Source organism: Lemur catta, chromosome 3, assembly GCF_020740605.2.
Source record: "Lemur catta isolate mLemCat1 chromosome 3, mLemCat1.pri, whole genome shotgun sequence".
Taxonomy (NCBI): domain Eukaryota; kingdom Metazoa; phylum Chordata; class Mammalia; order Primates; family Lemuridae; genus Lemur; species Lemur catta.
The window spans coordinates 89709888-89730545 of record NC_059130.1 but is presented as its reverse complement, the minus strand read 5'-3'; the positions used below and the strand labels follow the sequence as shown (position 1 = coordinate 89730545).

Below are 20658 nucleotides of genomic sequence, written 5' to 3'. Positions count from 1 at the left end.
GTATTCCATGGTATACATATACCATATTTTATTAATCCACTCATGTATTGATGGGCATTTGGGTTGTTTCCACATCTTTGCATTTGTAAATTGTGCTGCTATAAACATTTTAGTCCATGTAGTATCAAGAATAAAAAAACAAACACTATGTACTCTTTAATAATTTGGAACTAATTGACAGGCACACATGGGCACAGAGGAAGAAAAATCATAGGAAATCAAGAAGAGGGGAGGGAGGAGGAGGGGAGGGTTAAAAACCGACCTAACAGGCACAATAAATACTATTCGGGTGATGGACACACTTACAGCCCTGACTAAAGCATTATAAAAGCTATTCATATAGTAAAAACATTTGTACCCTTAATATTTTGAAATAAATAAAAAGGAATGAAATAATGTTGTTTCAGCAAATTGAATGGCGCTGGAGACCATTATCCTAATTATCTTGAGAATGGAATACCAAATACCATATTTTTTCACCAAAAAGTGGGAGCTAAACGATGGGTACACATGAGCATAAAGAGGTATAAAGGACATTGGAAACCAAGAAGCGGAGAGGATGGAAGGGTTGTTGAGGGATAAAAACTTACCTATTGTGTACAATGAACACTGTTCTGGTGACAGGCACACCAAAAGCCCTGACTTCAGTATTATACAAGGTATGCACATAACAAAACCATCTGTAGCCCCTTAATATTTTGGAATTTAAAAAAAAAGCCACCTTCCCAAATTAATCTCCCTTTACTCTCCCCAAAAACTCTACTTATGTTACAATAAGCCAATCTTTAAATAAATCTTATCTTTTTATTCTTCCATTACTTTCCACATTTCTCCCTCTGTCTGGATTGTCCTTTTATCACTTTTCCAACAGGTAAAATCTTATTTATTCTTCAAGGCCCACTCAAATGCAAACTCCTCTAGGAGTTATCTTCCTTAACATCTCCAGGCAAAAATAATATCTTCTTTTCCTATGTCTCCTATAATCTATCTGTTCATTCAACAACTGCAGCACTAGGCACCTTGTTATGCTTACTGTGGATGTGCTGATCCCTTCACCTAGACCAATGCCTTCTAAATAGCAAGGATAACTTCTTTTTTCTTTCATTTTTATAGCTTGGAGGATTATGTATCATTTATATTGTAATTTTTTTTATTTAAGAATATTATAGGGGTATAAAAGTTTTGGTTACATAATCGGCTTTTGTACAGTTTAAGTCAAAGTTGTAAGTGTGCCCTTCACTCAGATAGTGTGCATTGTACCCATTAGGTATGAATTTACCCATCCATTCCCCCACAACCTACTTGATTTCCATTTTTACTTCCATATGTGCACATAAGTGTTGATCGAATAGTTCCAATATAGTATTGACTACATGCAGTATTTATTTTTCCATTCTTGCAGTACTTCACTTAGAAGAATGTTCTCCAGTTCCATACAGGTTGTTACAAAAGATACTAGATCTCCATTTTTTTAATGGCTGAGTAGTACTCTATGGTATACATATACCATATTTTATTAATTTGCTCATGTATTGATGATGGGCACTTAGGTTTCCCACATCTTTGTGATTGTGAATTGTGCTACTATAAACATTCAAGTGCAAATGTCTTTTTTATAAAATGTCTTTTATTCCTTTGGGTAAATACCAAGTACCAGGTAGTTCTACTTATAGCTCTTTGAGGTATCTTCATATTAATTTCCATACAGGTTGTACTAGTTTGCAGTCCCACCAGCAGTGTATGAGTGTTCCTATCTCCCCACATCCACACCAACATTTACTGTTTTGAGACTTTTTGATAAAGGCCATTTTCACTGGAGTTAAGTGATATCTCATTCTGGGTTTGATGTGCATTTCCCTGATACTTAGACATGTTGAGCAATTTTTCATGTTTGTTGGCAATTACTCTGTCTTCTTTTGAAAAGTTTCTATTCATGTCCTTTGCCCACATTTTAATGGGATTGTTTGATTTTTTTCTTGCTGATTTTCCAGAGTTCTATATAGATTCTAATTATCAGCCCTTTATCAGATGTGTAGCATGAGAATATTTTCTCCCATTCTGTAGATTGTTGATTTGTTTTAATGACAGTTTCCTTGGCTGTGCAGAAGCTTTTTAATTTGATCAGGTCCCATTTATTTATTTTTGTTGTTGCTGTGATTGCCTTTGGGGTCTTCTTCATAAATTCTTTGCCTAAACCAATGTCTGTAAGAGTTTTTCCAACATTTTCTTCTAGAATTCTTATAGTTTCATGCCTCAGTTTAAGTGTGTTATCCACTGTGAGTTGATATTTGTGGGTGGTGAGAGGTGTAGTTATAGGAAAAAAGTGTATTGGAAAATAAAAGTATAAAGGAATCAGTTTCTGTGCTATACCAAGGCCTAGCATGTAGTAGGTGATCAATAAACATTTGTTAAATGCATAACCCAAAGTTAGAAAAAGGATAGATGTGATAGCACATAGTAGGTGCTCAACAAACATTTGTTAAATGCTCAACACAAAGTTAGAAAAAGGATAGTTACATTATGGCAATATAGAAAAATTATATAAAAAAGTGTTTAAAAATAAAAGTATACAATTCAACAAGAAGACATAACCATACTTAATATATATGCACCCAACTTAGGCACACCCAGATTCATAAAGCAAACCCTACTTGATCTGAACCAAATGATAGACAACAATACTGTAATAGCTGGAGACCTTAACACCCCACTGACAGCACAGGACAGATCCTCCAAACAGAAAATAAGCAAAGAAATAGTAGACTTAAATAGAATGCTAGAACAAATGGGCCTGACTGACATCTACAGGACATTCTACCCAAAATCCACTGAATATACATTCTTCTCATCAGCTCATGGGACATTCTCTAAAATTGACCATATCCTAGGACATAAAGCATGTCTTAAAAAATTTAAAAAAATAGAAATCATACCATGCATCTTCTCAGATCACAGTGGAATAAAAGTAATAATGAACCCTAACAGAAACTCTCATTCCTACTCAAAGTCATGGAAGCTAAACAACGTTCTCCTGAACAACTATTTTGTAAAGGAAGAAATCAAGTAAGAAATCAAAACATTCTTTGAATTAAATGACAAAGGAGACACAACTTATCAAAATCTATGGGACACAGCTAAAGCAGTCCTGAGAGGAAAATTCATTTCCATAAATGCCTATTTCAAAAAGACAGAAAACTTACAAATAGACAACTTAATGAATAGACTGAAAGAGCTGGAGAAAGAAGAACAGACTGACCCCAAACTCAGTAGAAGGCGAGAAATTATTAAGATCAAATCAGAATTAAATGGAAAGGACAATAAAAATACCATAAGGGAAATTAACAAAACAAAAAGTTGGTTCTTTGAAAAGATAAACAAAATAGACACACCACTGGCTAGACTAACCAAGAGCAGAAAAGAAAAATCTCTAATAACTTCCATCAGGAACATGAAAGTGGAAATCACAACCGACGCCACAGAGATACACGATATCATCTATGAATTCTACAAAAATCTTTATGTACACAAACTGGAAAATGTGAAGGAAATTGACAATTTTTTAGAAACACATAGCCTTCCCAAGCTCAATCAGGAAGAAATAGAATTCCTGAATAGACCAATATCAAGAACTGAAATTGAAACAGCAATAAAAAACTTTCCCAAAAAGAAAAGCCCTGGTCCAGATGGGTTCACACCCGAATTTTACCACACATACAAAGATGAACTGGTGCCCATCCTACATAAACTATTCTCCAATATCAAGAAGGATGGAATTGTCCCCAACACATTTTACCAAGCCAATATAACATTGATACCAAAACCAGGAAAGGATGCAACAAAAAAAGAAAACTACAGACCAACTCATGAACATAGATGCAAAAATTCTCAATAAAATCCTAGGAAATCGTATCCAAGTGCTTATTAAAAAAATAATTCATCACGACCAAGTAGGCTTCATCCCAGAGATGCAGGGGTGGTTCAACATATGAAAATCTATAAATGTAATTCACCACATAAATAGAAGCAAAAATAAAGACCATATGATCCTCTCAATAGATGCAGAAAAAGCATTTGACAAAATTCAACACCCTTTTATGATAAGAATGCTTAACAAAATAGGCATAAATGGAACCTACCTAAAAATGATACAAGCCATATATGACAAACCCACAGCCAACATCATACTCAATGGGGAAAAACTGAAAGCATTCCCACTCAGAACTGGAATGAGACAAGGCTGCCCACTGTCCCCATTACTTTTCAACATAGTATTGGAAGTCCTTGCGAGAGCTATCAGGCAAGAGAGCAGAATCAAGAGTGTCCAAATAGGGACCGAAGAGATCAAACTCTCACTCTTCGCTGATGATATGATGTTATATCTGGAAAACCCCAAGAACTCAACCAAGAGACTCCTGGAATTAATTAATGAATTCAGTAAAGTCTCAGTTTACAAAATCAATACACACAAATCAGAGGCATTCATATATGCCAATAACATTCAATCGGAGAACCAAATTAAGGACTCAATACCCTTCAAAATAGCAACAAAGAAAATAAAATATCTAGGAATATATTTAACTAAAGAGGTAAAGGACCTCTATAGAGAAAACTATGAAACACTGAGGAAGGAAACTGCAGAACACATAAATAGGTGGAAAACCATACCATGCTCGTGGATTGGAAGAATCAACATTGTTAAAATGTCTATACTACCCAAAGTAATCTATAGATTCAATGCAATCCCTATTAAATTACCAACATCAACTTTTACAGATTTAGAGAAAATAATTATACACTTTGTATGGAATCAGAGAAGACTCCGTATAGCAAAAGCAATTTTAAGCAATAAAAACAAAATGGGAGGTATTAATTTGCCAGACTTCAAACTATACTACAAGGCTGTGGTTCTTAAAACTGCCTGGTATTGGCACAAGAGCAGGGACACAGACCAGTGGAACAGAACAGAAAATCCAAATATAAAACCATCCTCATATAGCCATCTAATCTTTGACAAAATAGACAAAAACATACTCTGGGGACAAGAATCCCTATTCAATAAATGGTGCTGGGAAAACTGGATAGTTACATGTAGAAGACTGAAACAGGACCCACAGATTTCACGTCTCACAAAAATCAAATCACGGTGGATAACAGATGTAAACCTTAAATGGGAAACGATTAGAATTCTAGAAGAAAATGTAGGAAAGACTCTTACAGACATTGGTCTAGGCAAAGAATTTATGAAGAAAACCCCTAAGGCAATCACAGCAACAATGAAAATAAACAAATGGGACCTGATTAAATTAAAAAGCTTCTGCACAGCCAAAGAAACAGTCACGAAAATAAACAGATAGCCTACAGAATGGGAAAACATTTTCACATACTACACATCACATAAAGGACTGATAACAAGAATCTATTTAGAACTCAGGAAAATCAGCGAGAAAAAAATCAAACCACCCTATCAAAAAGTGGGCAAACGACATGAATAGAAATTTTTCAAAAGAAGATATAAGAATGGCTAACAAACATATGAAAAAATGCTCAACATCCCTAATCATCAGGGAAATGCAAATCAAAACCACAATGAGATACCACTTAACTCCGGTGAGAATGGCCTTTATCAAAAAATCCCAAAACAACACATGTTGGCGTGGATGCGGAGAGACAGGAACACTCATACACTGCTGGTGGGACTGCAAACTAGTGCAACCCCTGTGGAAAGCAATATGGAGATATCTTAAACAGATTCAAGTAGACCTACCATTCGATCCAGCAATCCTATTATTGGACATATACCCAGAAGAACAAAAGTCATTCTATAACAAAGACACCTGTATCTGAATGTTTATAGCAGCACAATTCACAATTGCAAAGATGTGGAAACAACCCAAATGCCCATCAACCCATGAATGGATTAGCAAACTGTGGTATATGTATACCATGGAGTATTATTCAGCTATAAGAAATAACGGTGATACGACATCTCTTTGGTTCTCCTGGAGAGAGTTGGAACCCATTATATTAAGTGAAGTATCCAAAGAATGGAAAAACAAGCATCACATGTACTCACCAGAAAATTGGTTTCCCTGATCATCACCTAAATGCACATCGGGGAAGGATACCAATTGGATATCATACTGAGACAGGGGGTGGGGGGGAGGGGATGAGTGTATGCCTACATGATGAGTGCGTTGCGCACCGTCTGGGGAATGGTCATGCTTGAAGGTGCTGACTCGGGGAGGTGGAGGGTGAGGGGAGGGGATGGAGGTATGACTACATGGTGAGTGCCAGGCGCACTGTCTGGAGAATGGAAACGCTTGAGGCTCTGACTCCGGGGGATGGGCAGGACATGGACAATGTATATAACCTGAGCTTTTGTACCTCCATGGAGAGCTGAAATAAAAAATAAATAAATAAATAAAAATAAAAATAAAAGTATAATGCAATCAGAAACTTATCTTTCATTTATGGAAATTTAATAAATGGAAAGTAAATATATATTTCAATTGAACATCTCAATTGTAATATCCTGTTTTTCTTATTTTCCTACTAACTTTTACGTATCCAGAGTGGGTAATATTATTTAACATACAGTGATATTTAAGTATCATTTTAACCATTCAACTAATTTCTTTTAATTAACAAATGTCTTTAAAGTTCATACCCTTGTATAACATTAAACTATTTCCAATCTTCATAAATAAGTCCTTATCATAATGAAGAAATTGGCTTCATTTTTCTCATTAAAGTAATGCTACTGAAGGACGTCCAAGTTCATGTTATTATAATAAGTCTACTATACCAAAATACAGAAGAAATAGGCTTGGAGAAACCATCAAAAAAATTATTCCACCTGACTAAAATTTAGCTTTTGTATCATATAAAACAAAAGACAAATCAAAGATATACTAAAATGTAGTTTCCTTTTCAGTAAAATGGGATTAAAACTTTTATATTATAGATTTTATGTGAAAATTATACGTGACAATGTATGTAAAGTACCTGACACTGTGCTTATATTACCCGGAACCCTCAATAATCTGGAGCTACTGTTATTTCTTCAGAATCCTAGCTCAACAACTCTAGGGGCTAGGATTTTCCAACTCTGAATGGTTTAATTGAGTCTTTGGCTTCCTAGGTTCTAGGCAACCACCTAATTTGCATATGACTAAGACCTCCTACCAAGTGTCACTAGCTGACAGCAACAAGGAGAGAAAATGATTAACTGCCAAGGCTCATTTTGTTACAAAATCCCAACCACAGAGCTTCACATGTCTTATACCTTGGCCAGCACTGTCTCTTCTGTAGTTTAGACCTCATATCCATAATTCTGTGCCTCATTCCCCAAGTCTGCTCTGATCTATTTTCTCCTCAGTAAGCTTTCTACAACTAATACTATCTCCCTTGCCATTTTTTTTGGATGATGAGAAGTGCATTAGCCTGGTGGACAAAGTGATGGACTGACTGGCAGGGAACCTGAATTCTAGTCTCTGCTCTTCTCTTTACTACTCTCCTTACTACCCTGCCCTTTCACTTTGTTGTTGGTATAAGAAACAGAAAACTATATTCTAGAAGAGGGAAAGGGGGACATATAATGGTTTGTGCAGAGGAGCAAAAGCTTTTAAGCATAAGTTTTAAGTAAAACAAGGCAAGCAGAAAAGAAAAGCACATCCAGGCCTTTTGACAATGCCTGAACACCTGTTATAAGGAGGAGCTGAGATTATTGTAAGGAAGCTAACATAATAGCAACAGTGCTCTGAAACATAATAGAGTTTTTCTGGTAACAGGTTATCTTGTAAAGCCAGGACAGAGGTAAGATGTATCAGCCTGTGAAGGGGATGGGACTGCTGGTCTCCTTCAGGATGCCACATGTGTACAAACTAAGTGTGCTCTGTATTGCAGTTATTCCTCCCTTGAAGTCCTAATTACTGATTTGCTGGTGCCATATTAAGTGCCCTGGTACAAGCAGAAGGTAATATGTGGGTAAACAACCATATTCTTCCATCCTTTGTTTTACTTATCTGTAAAATAAAAAAGTAACATTAGCATAGTAGAGCTAGAAAAATGTTTTTCTTTAGCTATTATTTTAGAGTACTTTTTTGTTTGAAATGATCACTTTATGTATATTTTCTCATTTATATCTAATCACATTCTATCCCCATTGTATAGATTAGAAAACTGAGGTTCTGAGAAATCTAGTGTGCAGAACTACCTTTGGAATCAGATTTGACTATCTTCAAAACACTTGATCTTAATTCTATAACTGCCTCAAATATAATCTAGTTCAACTCCCTCACTTAAAGATGAAGAAACTAAAGGCCACAAAGGAAAAGAGACTTGGTCATGGCAACACAACATATTATTTATCCAAGCAATAACTATTTTTGAGAACTTACTATGTACCAAGCCTATAAAACAAACCAAGGCTAAGGATACTAATAAATCCCTGTCCTTAGTACTTGCCCTTAATGAAGTCATACTCTTTTAGACTGAAATTCCATGCAGATAGACATCATAGGAGAGGCTTTAAAAATATTTTTTGAATGACTGAATTAACAATCTGTGTTTCTATTGTGATGACATAGTTGAGTCTAAATCAACGTCTCCTGATTCCTGGGAGAACCTGATGAACTCTGGAGTTCCCTCTACTTATAAAATTCTATGGCCCTACATTATTTACTTGGCACATGTTCATTACTTATTTACATAATCTGGGACATTACTGTGTTCCATTATGTTCCTTGGTAACCTCCTATAAGCACATGGAGGTCTAGGACTTGTATACAACTTTCTGCTATTGTGAATGGTGTTCTCACATAAACAGCATGTTCTCCTTTCTCAGTGATATGTCTACCCAGATACAAAATCTCTAAAGAAGATCTGAGGTGGTAAGTTCAATAAATATTTATCAAACACTAGCGCCAGGTACTAAACAAAGTTCTAACAATACAATCCAGAACTTATAGTGCAGTAGGTGCTGTACCCCCAGGGAGATTTCAGTGTCAAGAAGGAAGCAGGAAAATAACCAAAGTATAGTGGTAAAAAAATGAAACTTTTTAGTCAGGTATATCTATATTTCCACACAGGTATATTCACTACTTCCTAATTATGAAACTTCAGGCAAATGACTTCTGAGCCTCCGTTTCCTCATTTACCAATTACAGTTTAAAAAATCTCATAAGACTATACTGAGGGTTAAGTAAAATAATATACATTTATAAAACACAACTATAGCTTAGTAATTACTAGCTCTCTTCCCAGTATGACACTATAATAACAATTTAAAAAAGTTATATGGGGTTTATTTTGTTTTTCCCATTGGCAACACAGTTCATTTTTCATACAAAATTATATACTCCTATTAGATCTTTGAGGTCATTTTGGCCTATCTATAATCTTTTCCAAATTCCTTATTTTCTCAAGTCTCAGGTCCAAAACTATGAACTATAACTAATTACTATATTGTCTGCCTACTATATTCATTTTTGCATGGTAAAGTCAAACTTATTAAAGTGGAGAGAGGAATAATAATTACACAAGATTACCTGTTAAGCTTGTTAAAGACCAACTTAGATCAACTAGACAATTTATTAACTATTTCCAAATTCATCTCCTTCTTTAGAGGTCAAATAAAATCTCTGTAGTCAGAATTCTTGGGTTAAATCCTGGCTCAACCACTTTCCAACAGTGTGATATTGGACAAATTACTTAACACTTGTGTCTCCATTTCTTTGTGTATAAAATGGAGATTATAACAACACCAACCTTGGGGGACGCGTGAGAATTAAATGAGATTATCCAAGAAAATTATCATGTACAAAAGATGGTAGCTATTGTTGGGTATCATCCTCCATGTCCCTTTTTTCCTTGACTCATTTAAATGCTCCCTAGATATCTCTCTCCCTTCCTCTTTTTCTCCCTCTATTTTACTTACTATAGTTAAATGATATGATCAAATAAAGGAAAACTAAATAAAATCTTCATAATTTTGCTAATCACTATTTTCTGGTACTACTCCCATTTTTCTTAACTTCAACAACTAAAAGTAAAAATAAACTCATTGATAAAATGAAATCAGATGATCCCTTTATTGACAATATCTTTTAAAAGATTTTCTAAACATTTTCAATCTTGTACAACAATTACATTAATAGATGCATTTATTTAAAAGTTTTATTGGATTTAATCACAGGATAAGTCTCCTGCCCATCCTCCTAGCAGGTGTAGAAGAGCTGGTCTAACATCGTATCTAGTTACTACACACAGCACACAAATGGAAATGGAAAAATTAACACCTACTAACTAGTAAGGGAATGTCCCACTTCAAATTTTGTTTCAATGAAATATACATATATGTATATATATATAATTTTTTTTTTTACTGTTTGTTGATCTTGTCTTGCTCAAAATCTAAGTGGGGTATACTTCACAATCCTATTTGTGTAAACCTCTACTAATGGTAAATTGTTTTATATTTGGTTACTCCTCCTAGGGATACCATATTCTTACCCTTTCCTCACCTGGATATGTTAACTTATCTTTCAAGACTATACTTTAGTTGTTTCCTTCAGGTAACTGATCCCAAACCTCCCTTCTGGGCTTTTATAGCATCCAGAGTACATCTCTTAGAATTCACTATGCTATAACTGAAATATCTAGTTATGTTAATTCCTCCCCCAGTTTAACTTAACTCCTCACCAGATGCAATAACCATATCTTATTCATCTCCATTATCTCCAGCCCCTAGCTCAGTATCTGCTTTATAAAAAAGGCTCAATATATATTTGTTCAATTAAGCTGAACAGTGGAGAAAGGTGCCTCACAGTCCTGATCAAACAGAAAAATGAACTAAATGAGCTCTAAAATCTAGTTATTTAACATCTCCATGCCCTAGAGATTTTTCCTTAATGATAACACTAATAAATAATATTAAAAGATAACATTTGTTTAACATAGATTATAAACCAGATACTTTGCAAAACACTTTATGTATTATATCACTCAGTCATCAGAAAATGAAGCTATGAAGTTATGTATTAGTTTGCTAGGACTGCCACAGCTAAATACTATAGACTCAGTGGCTTAAACAACAGAATGTTATAACAAATCTGGAAGCTAAAAGTCTGAGATCAAAGTGACAGCAGGTTTGGTTTCTTCTGAAGCCTCTCTCCTTGGCTTGCAGATGGTCATCTTCTCACTGCATCCTCACATGGTTATCCTGCTGTATCCTATGCCCTAATTGCCTCTTCTTAAAAAGACATCATCAGACTTACTGGATTAGGGCCCACCCTAACAACACCATTTTATCATAATTATCTCTTTAAAGGTCCTACCTCTAAATACAGTCACATCCACAGGAACTGGGAATTAGACCTTCAACATATGAATTTGGGGGAGACAAAATTCAGCCCACAATAGGTATGTGGCACAATTTTTCTTTTATTAAATGTGAACCAAGTCTTAGTGAGTGTGGCAAAATGACTGTAAAAGAGTCCTAAATTACTCTCACCTCTTGACATTCACATTCCTTTTTAATCCCTCCCCCATAGGTATGAATCGAACCTGTGACTTGTTTCTAACCAATACAGTATAGCAAAAGTGATCGGATGTGACTTACATTATTAGGTTACATAAGATCGTAAGTTCCATCTTAATAGAAGACTCTCTGTATTGCCTTTCCAACTTTCATGCTTTGATGAAGCAAGTAGCCATGTTGAGGAGGCCTACATAGCAAAGAACTAAGGGCAGCCTCTAGTAAATAGTTAAAAAATGAGGCCCTCAGTCACATAGGCTGTAAGAAATGAATCCTGCCAAAAACCATGTAACTTTGGAAGAGAATCTTTCCCAGTCAAGCTTTCAGATGAGACCCCAGCCAAGCCAATATTTGATTGCAGCCACATGAGAGATCCTGAAGCAGAGGACCCAGCTAGGCTGTGTTTGGATTCTTGGCCCACAGAAACAGTGAGATAAAAAATGTGTGGTATTTAAGCCATTAATTTTGGGGTAAAATTGTTACATAGAAATAGATAATTAATACAGTGAGATTAGTCCAAGTTCACACATCAGTGAGTGAGTGAGCTGGGTTTTGAACTCTGATCTCTGTGACTCAAAGATACACATATCTATGCATATGAGTACCTACCATGAAGCGTTGTAAGGATTAAACGAAACACATGTAAAATGTTAGCACAGTTGTTGACACATAATAAACATCCCTTAACTCATTTTTGTTGTTGTTGTTTTAAAGTTATACAACTATGTCTATTGTCACATAAAAGCAAATACTATTTGAAACCTCAAAAAGAAAAAGAGCTTAGAGCAAATAAATAACTTTGAACATAAACCAAAGATATATTAGATTTTAGACTCCCTATTTATAAACTTAGTCTAGTATGGTTATTCTTAGGATCATATCACCAAGTCTTCATTGTTTTCTTATAAAATAATTAGATAATCATTTATTAAACACCTAATACTTGCAGGCATTAGAATATAAAGATTAATATAATCTCAATCCTTCTCCCCTTAACTTTTTTGTAGTCAATATAAAACAGTATGTATCAACATATGAAGGGCTAAGAAAACACAGAGAAAAGGAAAAATACTTAGTACTCATAGAATACCCAATGATTGTTCAGTAAATATTTATTGAAAGAATGAATCAATTGATCTCCTATATTTCCTACTTTAAGTAGACCATACAGTCAGGCAAGCATGAGCCTTACCCGTAGGGCTCATATGCAAGTTTCACTGTATTTAATCACAGAATGTCTCAACCTCTTACCAGTTGTGTAAGCTTGGGCAAATTACTAAATATCTCTATTCTTTAGTATTATCATCTCCTATAATGAATGCTTCATCATCACACCCTATGTCACAGTGAAGCATCCTAAGGACACAGGAACCTAGGATTACCTGATACGGCCTAAAAAATTCAGGAAAAGAAGATGAGACTGAAATCTAGCAGCCAATTATCTGGTAAATAAATAAATATCTATTGAGCACCTATATGTAACACCTATATGTGACAGTCATTGCTCTAGGTGGTAGAGATGCAGAGGGGAACATGACAGAATCCCTACCCACAAACAACTTACTTTGTAGTGGGAACTAATAAATAATAAAAGTTAATAAATAATCTCAGATGCTAATAAGAGCTAAATAAAAAATGAACTGGAAGAGTAAGCTGAGAGGAATATTTTTAGGTCTCACCAGAGTGGCCAGGGAAGTCTTTTGTGAAGAGATGACATGTAAGTGGACAGCTAAATGTTAAAGAGGTAGCCCCATGAGGGTCTTGGGGGAAAGCATTTCAAGCAGAAGGATAAGCCCATGCTGAGACTCTGAGACAGAAATAAGTATGGCACGTTGAGAGACAAACAGAAGACTAGTGTGGTTAAAGCAGAATATATAAGAAGTTTAATGAGGGAAATGAGGTTGAAAGGGTAGGCAAGGCCGCATCAGGCAAAGCCTTATAGAATGTGGTACAGGGGTCTAGACTGAACTCTGGTTGTCCTGGGAATCCATTGAAGCATGTTAGGCTGGGAGAACAATGATATAATTTTTTTGAAGATCACTATGAATTTTGTATAAACAATAGTCTAGAATGGGGCAAAAGTAGAATCAGGGAAACCTGTTAGCTCATGCAGCAGTAGAGGTTAGAGATAACAGTGGCTTAAACCATGATTGAAGCAATGGAAATGAGGAAAAATGGTCTGATTCAAAATATATTTTAATCAAACTTCTGATGGACTAAAAGAGTAGTGCGAGAACAAGGGAGAAAGAAGGGCTGATCCCAGATTGTGCCATTTACTGAGATGAAGAAAGCTTAGGGCAGGGAAGACTTGGAGAGAAATCAAAAGTTCTTTTTGAACCATGTTAAATTTAAGTGCAGATTAGCATCCAAATGTAGATGCTTTAGAGGCAGTATAGAGAAAAGGGGACAGATTTGAGAAATAGGAAGAAAAATCTGTACTCCCTTACTGAATACAGGCAGTGAGATATAGGGAAGAATCAAGGACATCATCCCCAAAACCTCACCTTTGGTTCTTTGATTTTTTAATTCATACAACATATTTTGTTCTGTTTCTAGCATTTGGACACCAAGGGTCATATGTTCAAAATATCTAACTATACCTACACAAACACATTCATTGAATCTCAGTAAGGAACCACACTGAGAATACAGACCACCACCCAATATCACCAATGAGAGGAATAAGGGAGAAAAAGTAATTCTGCAGTTTGCTTAAATACTAAGTGAGATACTTTAGTTCCTATATTGACTTCTTACTCAACCTTTCTCTTCTTGCTAAGAGACAAAGTGGTATTACCATAAAGTTTTTTAATGAAGCATGGGTTTTGCTATTCCTAACTATAATACTAGTGTCCTACAAAGAAAATAGGAAAAGAAAGTGAAAGGTGAACTTGAACAATTCCAGTCAATATTTCCTTTCACTCCTGTAACATTAGACTTCTTTTCAACTTGTCTTTGGTTGTAAAATTGCAATTACAATATCACTTGGCTAACACAAAGACATGAATAACACATTACTGATTCAGTTCTGAGGATTTATTTATGAACTTACCAATGATTCTCTAGAAAGTAAATTAAACTCCAAAGAGAAAGGCTATTTGGACCCTCTATTTGGAATCTTGGCTGCTAACCATAATAACTCCAGTTCATCATTAGCACTTTGTGGTTTACACAGCACTTTCACTCACTTTAATTCATTTAATCTCCAGAGCACCGGAGTTTTTGTTACATTCATGGATGAGAAAATGGAAAATCAGAGAGTGAAGAAGGGTGTGGTGTCCAAAGCTATGAGAAAGGGTAAGAGGAAAGGTGTGTTTCCCAAAGTCACCCAGGAGAACTGAAAGAAACTTTTCCATGCCATTCACTCAGGTAGGCGCTTTATGTGCTTTGTCTCATTTTGTAAATATTATTTCTGAGGAAATGTAGGTTCAGATAGGTTAAGTGATGTGTCTAAAGTCTCAGAGCTATGGCACACAGAACAGCATTTAAACCCAGGAGGTCAACAACAAAGTCCTTGGTATTTCTAATTCACCACAATGCTCTAACAGTGGTATACAGGGAGGTTTCTATGTATAAGATTACTTCCATGCCTAAGAGAGATTTCTTTGCAGGACAAACAATTGTCAGGGCAGAGATTGAGGTTCTCAGGAAGAGCCTTATAAATGCACATACATTTTTTACCAGTGCATGTAAACATTTTTACAATTCCACCCTCCACCTTGGAGACAAAATGATTGAAACCAACCATCTTTCTGGCACACTGGGCAAATTCTCACTTTCCATTTGCAAATAGATCAAGGCTCACTTAGTGGTGTCTTTTTAAGACACCCCAGAACCCAAGTGTTATTAATAACAATAACATTTCAATGATATTTTCCAAAACCAAATCTAAGCTCTTGCATGCATGGAAATATCCATTGTTTTTAAAAAAAAGTGGTTTCTGCGTTAGAGGGTGTGATACTATGATGCAATAAGAAATATATAATATATATCTGGTCTTCATCCCCAGCTCCTGGCATGGAGCTTTTATAACTCTTATAATTTCCTAAGTGATATGGATGTTAGGAGCATCTTTTGATTTAATATTTGGTCTTTGACCCCTGTTCCTGTCCCAGAGCTCCTAAATCACTTAGAATTTCCCAGATGAAAGGAAAATATTTTGTTGTAATGAAGTTAACTCTTGACAGGCTCCTGGATAGCTTCAGGATAAAGGCTGGTCACCAGAAAGACCATGATTAGAAACTTGGAACGTTCACCCTCACCCCTCATGCTCTGAGGAGGGGAAGGAGCTAGATATTGAGTTAATAATCATGCTTATATGATGAAGCCTCCATAAAAATCCCTAAAGTACAGGGTTCAGAGAGCTTCTTCGTTGGTGATCATATCCATGTGCTGAGAAGGTAGCACACCCCCAATTCCATGGCGACAGAGCTTCTGTGCTCAGGACCCTTCCAGACCTAGCCCTATGGACCTCTTCATCTGGTTGTTCATCTGTATCCTCTATCATATCCTTTATAATAAACCAGTAAAAACAATTTTTCCCAGAGTTCTAGGAGTGATCACGGGCATATCAAACCTGAGGAGGGGTGTCATAGGAAACTGTGATTTGTAGCCAGTTCAAACAGAAGTGTGGATAATGTGAGGACCCACTACTTATGATTGGTTGGCATCTGACATGGGGGGTATTGTAAGAATGAGCCCGTAATCTGTAAAGCCTGGAGTTAGTGTCATAATCGAATTGCAGGACACACAGTTGGTGCCCAGAGAAATAAAGAATTAGTCTTTTGTGTGAAAAAATACAGCAGATTTGATGTCAGTTTTGAGAGTATAGAAAAACAGTAAGTTTTTCCTTTCTAGAGAGTCTAGGACATTGGAATCCCATCCAGTAAATGCCCTCTACCAGCACCCACCTATTACCTCTAGAGCAGAAAAAGTAACTCCAAATTCTAACCATAGAGTGGATGAATATGCCCCACTCCATTTCTGTTACATAGATCTGGCATAACCTTAAGCCAGTCCTGGGCCACGTGAAAAACCACCCCCAGAGATAAGTACCCTCTCTAGGTTCTTCCAAGTCTACCTTCGCTTGCTCACACAATTTACTCCTTGTTCTCAGTGTTCTTGCAGCCTTAACTTATTTTTTTCTGCTCCTTATTTTATCTCCATTTTACTATTAATATTTCTGCTTTGTGGAAAGCCTTTAGACAGAAGTCTCATGTTTGAATTCCCAAATCTTACTGACCTTAGCTTCTAGCTTCTAATGGCAACACTTTACCTAAGGCTTCATGAGACCACAAACTAGGGACCCCTTTTCCCAGTGCTCTTCGTCAGAGGAGGAAGACTGGATAAGAACAATGCGTCTAAAATGCATTTGGTGGTCCTTGGCATAAGTGTTTTAATAAAAGATACAAGAGTGTTCCAAATCATTTAATTTATCTGGTATACCTCCCATTGTTGCCAGCACTGCTACTATAATGCAGTTTTTGTTTTTACAGTATCCTTCCTTAGGGGCAAGTTTTCCTTGTATTAAATACCCTTGACCTTATGAGGTACTATATGTCATCTGGAAAAGCAATGACCTGTTTCACAGTGACCTCTAGTCTATCCAATAATGCTCTAGACAATGACCATATTTTTTTCTTTAGGGATAACATACCCAATTCCTTTTTGTTTTTCCCTAAAATTTAGCACAGGCAGATCCAAGATCTGTGGGCTCTGAAGGTTAATGGATGCCCTCTTTAAGAAAGAGAATGCAAAATTATATAATACAAAATTAGATTCAAGGCCTTGGAAGGATCCATGCAAGTGAGTAACCAAGAAATTTAAGTTTCAATAGCTACAAGGTATATCTGCCTTTATCAGGCACTGCACTTAAGTGCTTAAGCACTTTATATGCTTTATCTCATTCATTCTTCTTTATAATTCTAGGAGGTAGTTACTATTGTTATTCCTATGAGAACAGGTCTTCGAAAAGTTAAGAAACATAGGCTGGGCGCGGTGGCTCACACCTGTAATCCTAGCACTCTGGGAGGCCGAGGTGGGTGGATCGCTCAAGGTCAGGAGTTTGAGACCAGCCTGAGCAAGAGCGAGACCCCGTCTCTACTAAAAAAATAGAAAGAAATTATCTGGCCAACTAAACAATATATATAGCAAAAATTAGCCGGGCATGGTGGCACATGCCTGTAGTCCCAGCTACCCGGGAGGCTGAGGCAGTAGGATCGCTGAAGCCAAGGAGTTTGAGGTTGCTGTGAGCTAGGCTGATGCCACGGCACTCACTCTAGCCCAGGCAACAAAACAAGACTCTGTCTCAAAAAAAAAAAAACAAAAAAAAGAAACATGCCTGAGATCACATAGCCTGTAAACTGCAGAACAATTTCATTAAATATTTAAGAAAATGGACTTGCTTTCCCTCTCCATCCTCTGGGTAATTTCCAGTTTGCCTAAACTACTCTTAAAGTGTACATTCAAATTCAAATATCATGAATAGAACAGCTACTATGTGTCAAGCAATATACAGTGCTACATATTTTAGCTATTAGAGTTAACATTAATCATTTTCATATTTACTTGGACCATCTGTTGTAAACAAACTATAGGGTAGCCCACGATCATTTCTGCTTCCTAGTGTTCACGCCCTTACATAATCCCTCCCCTTAAGTGTTGGTAGGACCTGTGACTTTCTTCTATAATAAAATATGACAAAGGTGATAGGATGTTACCCACATGATTATGTAATGTCACATAAGACTCTGCCATGCTAGGTGACCCACTCTAACGACTCTACTTGCTGTCTTGATGAAGTAAACAGCTATGCTGAGGAAGCTCATTGGCAAGGACAGCAGGAAGTCTCTAGGAACTGATGGCAGCCTTTAAGAGAAGAGGGTGGCCTCCAGCCAACAGCTAGCAAGAAGCCAGTGCCCTCAGTCCCTATTATTGAATTCTGCAACAACCTGAATAAACTTAAGAGGTTTCTTCCCTAAACTTTCAGATAAAAAAGCAACCTGACCAACATTTTCATTATAGCCTTGTAAGATCCCATGCAGCTAAGCCATGTCTGAACTCTTAATCCACAGAAACTATGAGATAATACATATCTTATTTTAAGCAACTAAGTTTGTGGTAATTTATTATATAGCAATTAGATAACAAATATAGATTTTGGAAACAATAGTGGGGTGCTGCTATAACAAAAACCCAAACGTGGTAGTAGTGGCTTTGGGCCCAGGTAGGGCCAAGGTTGGCAGAATTTTGGCAATCATAATAGAAAAATCTAAATCTTACCTTTTAGAATCAGATGCCATAAGAATAATTCTCTTCTTTTTTTCTCCTGAATAATTTGTCTGTGTATTAGGACCATATATGACAATTTCCTACCTTTACCAATCTGGTAATTACAAACTCTAAATGGATATCTTTGCTTGCTCACAATGTAAAGCAAATCGCTTATTTTTGCTCAGAATCAGAAGACACAAATATTTATTGAAAGCATATTGAGTGCCAAACGCTGGGGTAAATTATTTATTTCCTACACATAATCCCCATAAAAACCCTGTGAGATCGCATTATTACTACTATCCTCATTTTATATTTGAAAAAAAAACTGAGTTCCAAGAGAGAGGGTTGTTAGAGAACCCAAGATACCACTCAGGAAATTTTTTTGTTTGTTTTAATTTGCTAGATTCAAAGCATCAAGTTATGCCTAGAAAATGACTAGTATTCCTCTTTGACTCTGTGAGTTTTTTCACTCACTAACAAATTTCATTTCAGTCCATTAAGGTAACCTTCTCACATGTAATATTATTAACACACTTAGGTGCACATATAGTATTATGTAACATTCATCGGGTGTCAGGCAGGTAGGAGCGGGGAGGAAGGGATGGGTATATTCACACCTAAAGGGTGCAGTGCGCACTGTCTGGGGAATGGACACGTTTAAAGCTCTGACTCGGGTGGGGCAAAGGCAATATATGTAACCTAAACATTTGTACTCCCATAATATGCTGAAATAAGAAAAAATGAAAGGATAGCACTTTAGAATTTGAAAAAACATTTACATACAATCTAATTTGATCCTTAAAACAATCTTATGAACGTAGTATTAATGTCCCATTTTCCAGATATGGAAACGGTTTAGAAATATCAGGAGCTTTGCTCAAATTCATACAATTAGATAAAAGAGGATATCCTCCTCAGCATGAACACAGTTTCTAGCATGCAACAGCCATCAACAATTGTTTGGAGAAAAAATGAATGAATGAATAAATGAATGAATGTCTTATTCCAAGGGCAGTGCTCTTTTCATTAAAGCAGCACCTCTAGGAAACAAACAAAATTTAATTCAATTCTGAGTACTTTGTCCCCTAGTAACCAGTGCCACAGATATAAGAGTTTAACAAAAGGAAAAACAAGTGACTTATATTACATTACTTGTGCATCTACACATACAAAAGAGTGTCCCTCACTTCTGTGTCTTCATTCATCCAGTTCTTTCTGTCTAGAAACTCTCATCCATGCTCTGACTTTTCCCCTTGTCCTCCTCCTGTTCTTCATTGGCTTGCTTCATTCCTACTCATCCTTAAAGGCTTAGTTCAGAAATCATCTTCTGAGTACCTCCCTAACCTCCCTAGTCCAGGGGCCCCTTCTCTGTGCTCCCACAGCCACTGCTGCTTATTTCTTTGTAAAATTATGACTCATCTCACCTTTGGTAACTGGTTTTATTCATCCCTGTATCACTTACAACTATCAGTGTCATTACATAGTATTTGTGCATATATATCTATCTATCCATAAATGTTTGCTTGAACTAAATTAAATGCCTTCCTGACTAGAATTCTATATGCAGAGGCTCTGTTCTTTGCCACTAATTGCCACTGCAAAGGGGAATGAAGAACAAATATCTGAATTGAAAGTTTGGCATCATGTTGCTAAACTTTTCCTTGGCAACACAACAGGTATATATAATGAGAAAAATAGCACAAACACCAGATTTTAAAATATTAGTTCTCACAAAAGGAACTTGTTTGCAAACCTCAGCCCTGTCAGAGTTTCATTTTCCTTCTGGCCCCCAGATTCATGATTCAGCAAGGCAATGATTTTTTTTTCTTTCTTCTTCTACTTATTTT

At 36.2% G+C, this 20658-nt stretch overlaps 1 protein-coding gene across 1 annotated transcript in view; it reads right to left on the bottom strand.

Moving 5' to 3' along the window:
- The window catches only part of AGBL4 (AGBL carboxypeptidase 4), a 1191358-nt gene that overhangs the window by 869124 nt on the left and 301576 nt on the right, over window positions 1–20658 (bottom strand). The gene's annotated exons all lie outside the window — the stretch shown is intronic.